Genomic DNA, 11,003 nt, shown 5'->3' with positions numbered 1-11,003 from the left:
TCTAATGCATTAATAAAACTGCAGTTTAAATGCTGGAGTCAGGGAACAATAAAGCTATATTATGCAGCTCCCAATGATAACAGAGACTCATTTTTTAAAGTTTATGCTATCAGGCTAATTGAAAATGTGTAGACCCAAGCAGGCACTATGTGACCCCTGTGACTATGACCCGAAGGAAAAGAACAATGACGGCAGGAAGCGCACCCGTGGGGGTCTGAGCAAGGAAGATGGAACCAGGAGTGTCTGCTTTCCACTTGGCTTCTGTAAAATCTTTCTCCAATTCTCTCTCCTGGGCTTGTCTTCTTGGTAAAATTTTTTAAAGATAAAAATAAGGTTGGAAACAACAGAAAATATACTCTCTGGCTCTGCAAACATGACTTGATTTTTTTCCAGCGGAGGTTTCGAGGCCTCGTTCAAACATGGCTGGACTCAGTGGTCATCTGGCCTTGCTCCTTCCCCCAGCTGTCTGGAAATGTCCTTCAGAACAAGACAGAATGACAACAATCACCCCCAAGCTCGAATACTTCACCGAGTCCTTGACAGCTCCCAGAGACCCAGCTGGAAACGAGGCTGAAAGAGCTCCGTTGAGCAGCTTGGACCTCATCTGCCCTCGATTCCATTTGTGAGTTTTGGGTTATGTTGCTTTTGGAGGAGCACTGTGAAGTGGGGGGAAGGGAGGTCAGCAACCTTTTTTCTTTGTCCTAAGATAAATCCCAAAAGCTATTACCAGGAAAAAGAAGAAGAAAAAAAAGTTTCTGTTTGGCTTTTTGCTGCTCTGGCCATAAACAGCAGTCTGGGACCAAGGGTGTGTGGGTGAGCAGGATTTAATCTCCGCCAGGTTTTCTTGCCGTAAACATCCTTTCAGCTGTCCTGGCCCCAGACATCTCTGCCTCTGTGAAGCGGGGGCGTGGTTTTCGATGGAGTGGCCTGCCGCTCGGCTGTCCGTGGACTCAGCCGCACATCCTGAGCCTTCGAGCCTGGAACGTCTCAGCTCACTCGTGCTTGAGACGTTTGGGCCTAAGACAGTCCCTGACTTGGTGCTTGAATATAATTCAATGGAACAGAGAGACCTAGCATAGCAGAAAGAGGATGGCTTTGAAAAGTCAAAACAATGTAAGTTTGAATCCCATCCCCTCTGCTTACAAACATCGTGACTTTGGTTAGACAAGCTCCTTAACGTCCAGAGCCCTTGTTTCTCCTTCTGATTCCTTTCTCAAGGGGTTTTGTGGTTTGAATCAAGTAGCCTATGCAAAGTGGGAGAGTAAACCCAGTTGCTGTTCCTTTCGTCACTGGTATCAAGTGCTGAAACCACATTTCCAAAATATTTCTGATGAAGTAAACTGAGTGCTGAGAAAATTAACCAAGATGATGAGAGTCTGGAACCCAGGCCCTGTGTGGACCAGCAGAAAGAACTGCATACCCTTAGTGTAGAGGTGGTCAGGAGCTACAGCAACTGCCTTCGTACCCAAGTCACTCACATCGACAAGAGGGAGCCAGCTTGCTCTGTATCTTATCCCCTCTGTGACTAAAGAAGTATTTATTGGATATATTCTACGTGCCAGACTCTGTGCTTATCACTGTGAATGGCCTTGGGAACAAAAGATCTTCTGACCTCCTGGAGCTTATAGTCTAGTTGGAAAGACAAACACTGAATGAGCAATTTTAAATGGGATTGATAATAGTAATAATAAAGATAAAAATGGGAGAGTCCAGAGCACTGTGGGGTTTTGTAACTGGTCAGAATTAGGACCAATGGATGTGAACTGTGAGGTGATTAGTTTCGAGAGTTAAAAGAGAGGCCTAGAATTGCATATAGTTGGGCAGGTGGTGCATAGCTCAAAGGTTCCAGTTGCAGTGATGTGTGAGGAGTGAAATTGAGCCCTTCTCCGCGCCTCAATCCGTGAGCCTCCAGGACTGCATCGGCCTGCAGGGAGCGCTGTTTCTAGTTTGCACAGAGGCATCACGTGTCTGGTAGTGGCTCTGAGCGGAGGTCTCCGAATGGTGACCCCTGGCAATATCCAGGCTACAGATATTCTTTGTTGGCCTGCACATCACTTTTGTCCATTCGTTTTTGTTTTTAGTTTGAATTCCCTATCAGATGTTAAAGTTCAGGAGATTCCATATCACAGTTCAGATTTCTGAGCGCAGTGGGAAATCCGGTAATCCTGGGCCCCATGTTCCTGCACAGAGGAACCCAGCTGGAGGTGAGTAATGGCTGTTCCCTTTAGAGAACTAAAGGCATCCCCAACCCCAGTCCTTTTACTCAAGCGCTCTTCCTGCCCTGGGTCCTGGGCATTCGAGTTTGCTGCCCTGCTCTGCATGTGCCCAGAGCCGCATGGCCTGGCCTGTCCGCCGAGGCGACGGATTCCATCCCCAGTGCTGTTCCAGCATCGTCTGCAGGCTCCCGGTCAGAGACACCATTGCCTCTTATACCAATCAGAAGTTTTGACCAAGCGTTTGGTTTTGGATGTGCCTGAACTCATACGAATGAAAGTAGACTCATACATAGACCAAAAAAAGAGCTTTTTCTCATATGTTTGTTTACATGACTGTGACAAACATGTGAATCTATTCAACAAACCTACAGAATTCCTGATGTGGACCCAACACTATATATTTGAGCTTTATTAATCAGTCTATAAAATGACTGAATGATTGACTGACTAAACTAACTAATAGGGGCTGAATAGTGTCCCTCCTCGCCCCTCCTCCCCAGCAATCATACATGATGGATTATATCCCTGGTGCTGGATACGAAATATAAATTATGTCCTCCCACCCAGGACTTTCGATTGTGTTTGAAGATAGGGCCTTTGAAGAGGTAACTAAGTTAAAATGTGGTTGTTAGGTAGGTCCTAATCCAATGTGACTGGTGACCATGCGAAGACAAAGAAAAGGTGAAAGACTGCAGAAGAAACCAACCTGCTGACACCTTGATATTGGACTTCTAGTCTCTAGAATTATGAGAAAATAAATTTGTGTTATTTAAGCCACCCAAACTACTGGTATTTTTTTTTTATGGCAGCTAAACTAAATGGAATGTGTGTATCTCACCCAAATTCTTATGTTGAAACCTGATCCCCAATGTGATGGTATTAGGAGGTGTGGCCTTTGGGAGGTGATTAGTCCACGTGGATGGGACCGTGATGAATGGCGTCAGTGCCCTTATAAAAGAGACTCGAGGGAGCTCCCGCATCCCTCTACCATGTGAGGACACAGCGGGAAGACAGTAGAGAACCTGCTAGCTCCTTGACCTTGGATTCCCAGCCTCCAAAATGGTAAGAAATAAATTTCTGTTGTTTATAGGCCTAGTCCATGGTATTTTGTTTTAAGAGTATCGATGGACTAAACCAGCAGCTCCAGCAAACTGCTGCACTAACTAATTAACTAAATAACACAAATCTTATTTCCTTCCCTCAAAGAGCTGATATTATAGGAGGGAAGACTTGATTTGTAAATAGTCCCACCAACAGCAAAAGTGATCTCCTTATAATGAGAAGCAGATCTCATCCTTCCCCTGTTCTCAGCCCTCCAGTGACGTCTCCTGTACTCAGAATAAATGACAAGCGCTGGCCTGCAAAGGTCTCAGTGGGGTCTAGCACCTGCCCAGTGGTCCGCTTCAGTTGTGCCCTCCTTCCTGCGCATGACACACAGCCACCCTGATCTCATTGTCCCTTCCTCAGGCTGACACCAAGCTCCTTGCACCTAAGGTCTTAGCATGCTTTGCTCTTCCCGCCTTCTTCCCATTCGAGCTCACTCCCACACCTGTCCCAGCCAGGGCTGGAAGAAGGGAGATAGAGGAAGAGGAGAGGGAACTTCCATTATCTGAGCAACAGCTGAACACTGCACCAAGGCACTGGGCTCCGGGCTTCGCACATTATCTGAGTAAATATAAAGCGTTCCGATGTAAGCAATGTTAACCTCACGGAATGGATGAGGTGACCGAGCGTTAGAGAAGTCACAGAGCCTAAGTAAGAGCAGGTGATGGAATCTGAACATAAGTCTGACTTACTAGAGCCCTTTAGATCCCTGTCACATCACACTGCTACCTGTCGTGCCTGTCGCCTCCAGGAAGGGACTGAGGGGCCTGCTGGCCTGTTGTAAAAGTCTTACAACTTTAGAGTCTTTCCTGAGGGTGAAACAAGGCTCTCTAGGGGTTTTCTGTTGAGTGACAATGACCGCTGAAATGTCCACCCTCACCCCCCTCCACTGAACTTTAAAAATAACCTGTCCTTTTATTTATTTATTATTATTATTTTATCCTCACCTGAGGACATTTTTGCATTTATCTTCAGATAGAGCAGGAGGGAGAGATGGAGGAAGAGAGAGAGAGAAACATCAATGTGAGAGAGACACATTGACTGGTTGCCACCCACACGACCCCAACCGGGGCCGGGGACAAACTGCAACCAAGGTACGTGCCCTTAGCGGGAACTGAACCTGGGTCTCTCTGGTCCGTGGGCCTACGCTCCAACCGCTGAGCCAAACTCGCCAGGGCACCTGTCCTTTTATTTAATCCAGGCACCTTCAGAAGAGCTTCTGCCTGCAGCTAGGCTGGGAGGAAGGGCAATGAGCAAAGGACATGAAGGATGCACAGCTGAGCCGACCGTGGCTGCAGGGAATCTGCAGGGCAGGGAGGACTGGGAGTCAAAGCCCTGGGGTTCACACCCAACTCCACTCGTGGGGCTGTGCACCTTGAACTTCGGATAGAGAAGGGAAATGGGAGCGATGCTCATCCTCCAGGTATGCTCTACATGCGTGGTCAAGCACTTTGTGTATTCTAAGGTATCATAAAGATGAGAGGTGTTGACACAATAATAATAACATTATTATTATTATTATTATTATTATTATTATGTAAAAATGGTGAGGATGGAATGAACCTGGATTCGGCCCCATTGAACAGACAAGGTTTGAAGAACTTGACTTGGCTGTGGAGGGCTTGGTGACCTGAGAGGTGACCCAGTGCATATTCCATGGTCACAGAAATTACGTTTTATCCTAGCTGGGGTCAGTATCCAAGCAGGTACCAGCTGGTGAACAAAGCTGTACTTCCTAAATAGCAAGTGATGGCCAAAGCCCACCAGGTACTGGCCTTCAGGTCTGAAGTGACCATCCCGTTCAGAGCATCATGCCAGCCAAGGAGCCGGGACACAATGATCCTGCCCTATTTCCCAAGGGGAGGGGTCAGGAAGAACTGGACAGTTGTTGGGCCATGGCCAGAAGCGAGGGTCAAAGGTGGGTTTGGGTAACTAATAGATGGAACAGAAAACTGAGGCAGGAGGCAGTTGGAGAGCATCCTGCGTGGGTGCCATGCTGGCCTTCCAGCTCCGTCATCGGTGAAGAATTGTTGCCTCATTGCTGGGAGTGCTGATGGCAGATGGGCCTTAAGATGTTGGTCCCTTCGGGGTTTGCCTCAGCTGCAGAGCCCCGCATTCCACTGAGCCCACATTCGGTGACTGATGCGAGCAGGAGTGGAAATGCGGGGACATCTCAGCCCAACCAGGACAAGTCTGAAAGTCCATTCCGTCTACATCTCCCCAGCCCCCAAGGGGTTGGCTGAGGCTGTTGCTGGGCCTGCATCACAGTTAGACTTCTCCCTCTGTGCTCTCCTGCCTTCTTCCCCTTTCCTTCCCAACTGTTGAACCCAAGGGCACATCTTAATAAACATTCTGCGTACTAGACTCTGTCTCAGAGTCAACCTTCTTGGAAACTCAGTCTACAACAAATGCCTCTTGAGGTTTAAATAAATGTCTAGGATGGTGGGAAAGTAGAGTCCAGGGGGTCTTTTTAGGAAGATAAGATGTCAGATCCATGATGGTGCAACCCATTCCAAGGTCACGGTGCTGGCCAATTCGGTTCCTGCTGAGACTCTCTCCTTGGCTCTCGGGTGGCTCCCTTCTTGCTGTGTCCTTATGGAGGAGGGAGAAATGGAGATAAAAAGAGAGAGAGAAGCTCTCTGGTCTTGTCTCATAAGGACACCCCTCCTATCATGCGGACCCCACCCTCATGATCTCATTTAAACCTAATTACTTTTCAAAGGCCCCAGGCCCACATACCATCTCACTGGGAGTTAGGGCTTCAACACGAACTTGGAGGGAACACAGTTCAGTGCATCACAACAAGTACCTGCTCTGTGCCAGGCACAGCTGTAGATCATTGAGATATTACCAGTAAATAAAACACATACAAATCTCTGCACATAGGAACTTACATCCGTGTGTGTGGGGGGGGTGTGCAGGGTAGAAGGGGGCAACAATACAAATAAACATATAGACTTAATAAACTAGTAAGGCATCTTAGGAAAAGAGAGCTGTCAAGAGAAAACACGAATAGAGCGGTGAGTAAGGGGGTCGGTGTAGGACTGTTCTGCATTTAAAGGCACAGTCAAGGAGGGCTCATTGAGAAGGTGACATTAGAGCAGAGACTTTAAAGAGGGGAGGCTGTGCACCACATAAACATCTGGGGAGCACATGGTGTCCCCAGCAAAGGAAACAGCCCATGATGAGCCCCTAACTAGGGCATGCCTGGGGTATTTTAGTAAGAAGGTCACTGTGGCTGAGAGCAGAGTGACCAGGAGATTAAGAGAACAGTCAGAAAGGTGATGGAGGCAGGATCATATCCTCACTGGCCATTGCAAGTTCTCTGGTGTTGCATCTGGTGAGCCGGAGCTCCTGAAAGATTATGTAATAAGGAGTGACATGATCTAATGTTTCAAAAGGATCCTTCTGGCTGCTGCATTGAGACAGATGGTGGGGGTGCAGGAGCCGTGGGCACCGCTGTCTGTCCTGCAGCTGCTCCCCAGTGGGACAGGAAGGGACTACTCCTTGACTCTGCAAATGTTTGGACTCTCATGGGATTCTGGGCTCTCCTCCAGGCTTGGGAGCTCCAAGCCCACACTGCTTCATGGGAATGGTCTGTGCTCCCCACCTTCTGGAAGAGATCAGATCCCACCCTGGAAGCAAGACTGCATGGTTTGCCCTTGTCCTCTGTGGACACAGATGCTGACCTTGCCTCAGATGCAAACAGAGCCTTCTGCTGGGTCCTTACTATCTTCACCACAGTAGTCTTTACACTAAAGTATACTTTGTGCTAAAATTACTAGCTTTTTTGTCTGTTTTCCAAACTGACTCTGCAGAAATGGAAACTTCCTCGTTTTTATTTTAGTCTCGAGCACCCGGCAGAGTGTCTTACATAATGAGGGTTTCATTATGTTTGATAAGTGAAAGAATGAATGAAAAGGGTCTGTCTTAGTCTGCTCTAGTTCCTATAACAAAATGTCATAAACTGGGTGGCTTAAACAACAGAAATTGATTCCTCACAGTTATGGAGGCTCAGAAATTCGAGATGAAGGTACCAGTAAGGCAGATTTTGTGCTGAGGTCTCTTCTTTTGGCTTGTAGGTGACATCATCTCACCGTGGGCTCACACGACCTCCTCTTGTGTCAGTGGGGAGAGAGCGAGCTCACTGATGTATTTTCTCATAAGGGCAATAATCCCATTGTGAGAGACTCCCTCGAAACTTCATCTAACTCTAATCATCTCCCAAAGTTTCCATCTCCAAATATCATCAGATTGGTATGATTTCAATATATGAATTTGGAGACCATGGTAGGGCCAATGGGTAGACATTACAGGAAATCTCAGCCTATTAAAAGTAAGTTCCAGCAGTCAGAGTTTCAACAACGGAGAAGGCTACCTCCCGAAAGAACATCCCACCAGAGGTCCAAGCAAGACTAGGCAACAGTTTGGCAGGACTATGAAGATAACCCCAGGGTGTTGAATTAGGTCCTGGAACACTGTTCATTCATAATAATCTTGTGTAAACCCTGTTGTATGGATGCAGTAAAAACATACATTTCATCTATGTTCAGAGGGGAGCTTCAGGGATTTGGAATATCTTATTTGGGAGTTAAAAATTTTTGGTGAGATACTAATCTCACCTCTCATCATACTATAGGTCAAATCATTTAAGGAAGTCACCAGAATCAGAGTAATGGAGATTTAAAAAAATAATAATAATAATGTAAAGCAGATTGGAGAAAATAGCTTGGGTCTCTATCCAAACTGGTTTCCTAATTCCTTCCCCACCCTAGAACTGAACTTCCCCTACTCAGTTCTGGGTACAGGTGGATGGACAATCCCAGACCCTCCTGGTAGACTCCAAGAAAAGAGAGCTCAGAATGGTGGATCCACACATGCTGTCATCCTGTTTCCCCATTCCATCTGCTCCTTGGGGAGCAATCAGGGGCTGGGGAATGGGCGTTACTGTTCCCTCCTTGGGAGTAAAATGGGGATTTGTTCCCCTCAATGAAAAGTTGAGGATGAGGAATGAGGAATCAGTGTAATGTCCTTAAGCATTATGAATGCAACTAGATAGCATGTCAGGCCCTAACAAGGGTGTCTTTTCTGGTACCCCTTGCCCTGAGGCCTGAGTCCTGTGAAGGGTTAACAGCAAGAGCTGTGGTTCTGTCTGATGAGGAGGGAAAGTCTCCGACAACTGAAGCTTTTACTTTAAGACACAATAAAAGACACTGACATGCTGTGTAAGCATTGTTCCTGGCTGTAGTTATTCCAATTATTTTTTATGTTTTCTCCTTAAATGAGAAACATATCAGACACTAACTCAAACACGGAGATACCTATTTATGCTTCAGAACAAACAGTTTAAGGGCATTATATACAGATGTCTAAATATTTACAAAGTATCTGTTTATGGGAGCAAAATGAAAAGTACCTGTTTTCATTTGAAGGATTTTATGTGAAATTTGCATGTAAAAAAAGGCAGCCCCGGTGGCAAAGGGGTGTTAGAGATGAACAGTGTGTGCACAGCCATGGAGGGGACACAGGGAATGGGGGGTGGGGCTGCCCTCAGCTGTCACAGGCCCTGCACTGACCCAGAGTTGCAGGGAACCAGCAAACTAAGGCTGGGGTGATGCTTCTCTTTAGGGAGGGGGCATAAACAAACCCCTTGAAGACATCAGGGTGTTCTAATGACCCAACTCACAACATTATCTTCTTTAGCAGACACTCTTCTTAGCCCCAAAGGGACATTTAAACAGAAGTGGAATTCTGGCTGCTTTGGATGAGTGCAGCAAACTGGGGGTTTATTAGACTACCTGGGGGGCGGGGGCTCTGATGTTTCCAAAGCTGGGAGCTGGGAGCTCCGAGGAAAGCGCTGAGAGACGGTTTAACACTTCATCTTACACGCAGGCAGGTTTCAGCTCAACCCGCAGGAGAATATAATGTGTACAGATGGTGCGTGTGTGGCCTTGAGAGGTAGTGAGCTCTCGGTTGCCTGGGGTATTCTAAAACAGGATGGCCTGTTATCGGAGGTATCTTAGAGGACTGGCTGGACTGCAATGTGTTTCTGGCTCGTTTAGCTTCCCAGATTTTGAGATCGTGTGAGTCGACACAGCCCAGGCTGCACTCTCTTCTTCCACAGCCTTGCCACCCAGGGACTTGCTGCCAGCCCCGGGCTCCTGTGCTGGGGGTCCTCAGCAGCCGCCTGGATCTGGGTTAACTGAGAAAGCCAGCGATGTTTCGTGAGCAGAGGACAAATGCCCCCTCTGCTCTCTACCCTTGGTGTCCCTCTGAAGTCTTCGCTGGTCCCAGGGCTAAAGGTCTACACTCCCTCCGAAGGAATCTTCCTCTCGCCTGGGTGGCCTCAGGCTTCTCCTGCCTTCGCCCCATGCGGTGGGATCTGCAACCCCGGGAGGGGCAGGATCTCCGGGCTTCTCCTTATCTCTGACCCATCTCAGAGTTCAGCAGTGAGGCAGGGATGCTCCCCAGGGCATTAGGGAGCAGAGGGGAAGAGCCGCGTCTCACTGGCTCACTCTGGCCCCTCCCCTCAACCATCGTGATGGTTTGGGAAGGGCCAATGGGTGCAGCTGAATTGGATGCAGGGACCAACGGCAGAGGCTCTGCCTGTCAAAACAGGCTGAGTGCACAATGCTGAGTCCTTTCGAGTCCTGGTGGAGAGTTGAGCCCTGGAGACACAGCATAAATGGCTGGTGTATCTCACCAGGGCCTTCCAGCGAGGGCACGACCTCGAGACGAGGATCCCTAAACTCACCAGGTGGGGACGTGCCATTGGCAGATCCATCCACATAAGCCTTGTGCCGGAAGGGACTGGCCGAAATAGGGGAGGGGGGAAACAGCATGAGGTTGCGGTGGCGCGATGAGAAGGAGGGCTTAGGCCGACGTGGATCGGCAAGAGGAGCTGATTAGACAGAGGGGAAAGTAAGAGAGGGCCAGATAAGAGAGGGGTGAACATGAGATTTCAACCTGAAATCTCAAATACTATGTTCACTTTGGTTCCCTTATCCTGTGGAAGGTGAGCTCTGAGGCTGAGCATTTATCCTTTCATTCATTCACTCAATATTTTTTCAGAGGCATGGGTGAGACAGGCCTTATCTGCTTTCTGGAATGAAATCCCTGCCCTCAAAGAGCTGAGTGGCTAGTGGTGGCTGCAGTCAACAAATACTGGTGGAGATTTTATACTCGATTTGTCAACGTCAGAGTGACTGGCATCCGGGAGCAGGCCCAGAGAGCAGCTGTCGTGCAGGAACGGAGCGGCAGTCCCTGAACAGGGGCTGGCAAACAAATCTGGGCCTCTCCTGAGAGGGACCCAGTGACAGAGAAGCACCAGAACCTGGGACCAAACAGGTCAGTCCGGTTCCAGCAGCACCTAGCACGAGGGCCCATCTCTAAGCCTGAGTTCCGCGGAGGTGCCGTAGGTGGTAGAAGGTGTGAGGGAGGCAGCCCAGAAGCCCACGGATAACACAGCCCAGAGCCCAGGACAGGCCAACCGAGAGGCGACCCGGGACACACCACAGAATCCTGAACTCAGTGCAGGGGAACTGACTCACCGATGAGGCCGATAAACAGGAAAATCAACACTAAGTCCCATTAGACTAGGTTCTGAAGGTGCTTAAGGACTTCCTGCCCTGGTCACAAGGCTTTGGATCTGGGGCAGGGCCAGGCCCGCAGGTGGGAACAGCG

This window comes from Molossus molossus, unplaced genomic scaffold (genome assembly GCF_014108415.1).
Source record: "Molossus molossus isolate mMolMol1 unplaced genomic scaffold, mMolMol1.p scaffold_m16_p_13, whole genome shotgun sequence".
Lineage (NCBI taxonomy): Eukaryota > Metazoa > Chordata > Mammalia > Chiroptera > Molossidae > Molossus > Molossus molossus.
Note: the sequence above shows the minus strand (reverse complement) of the source record.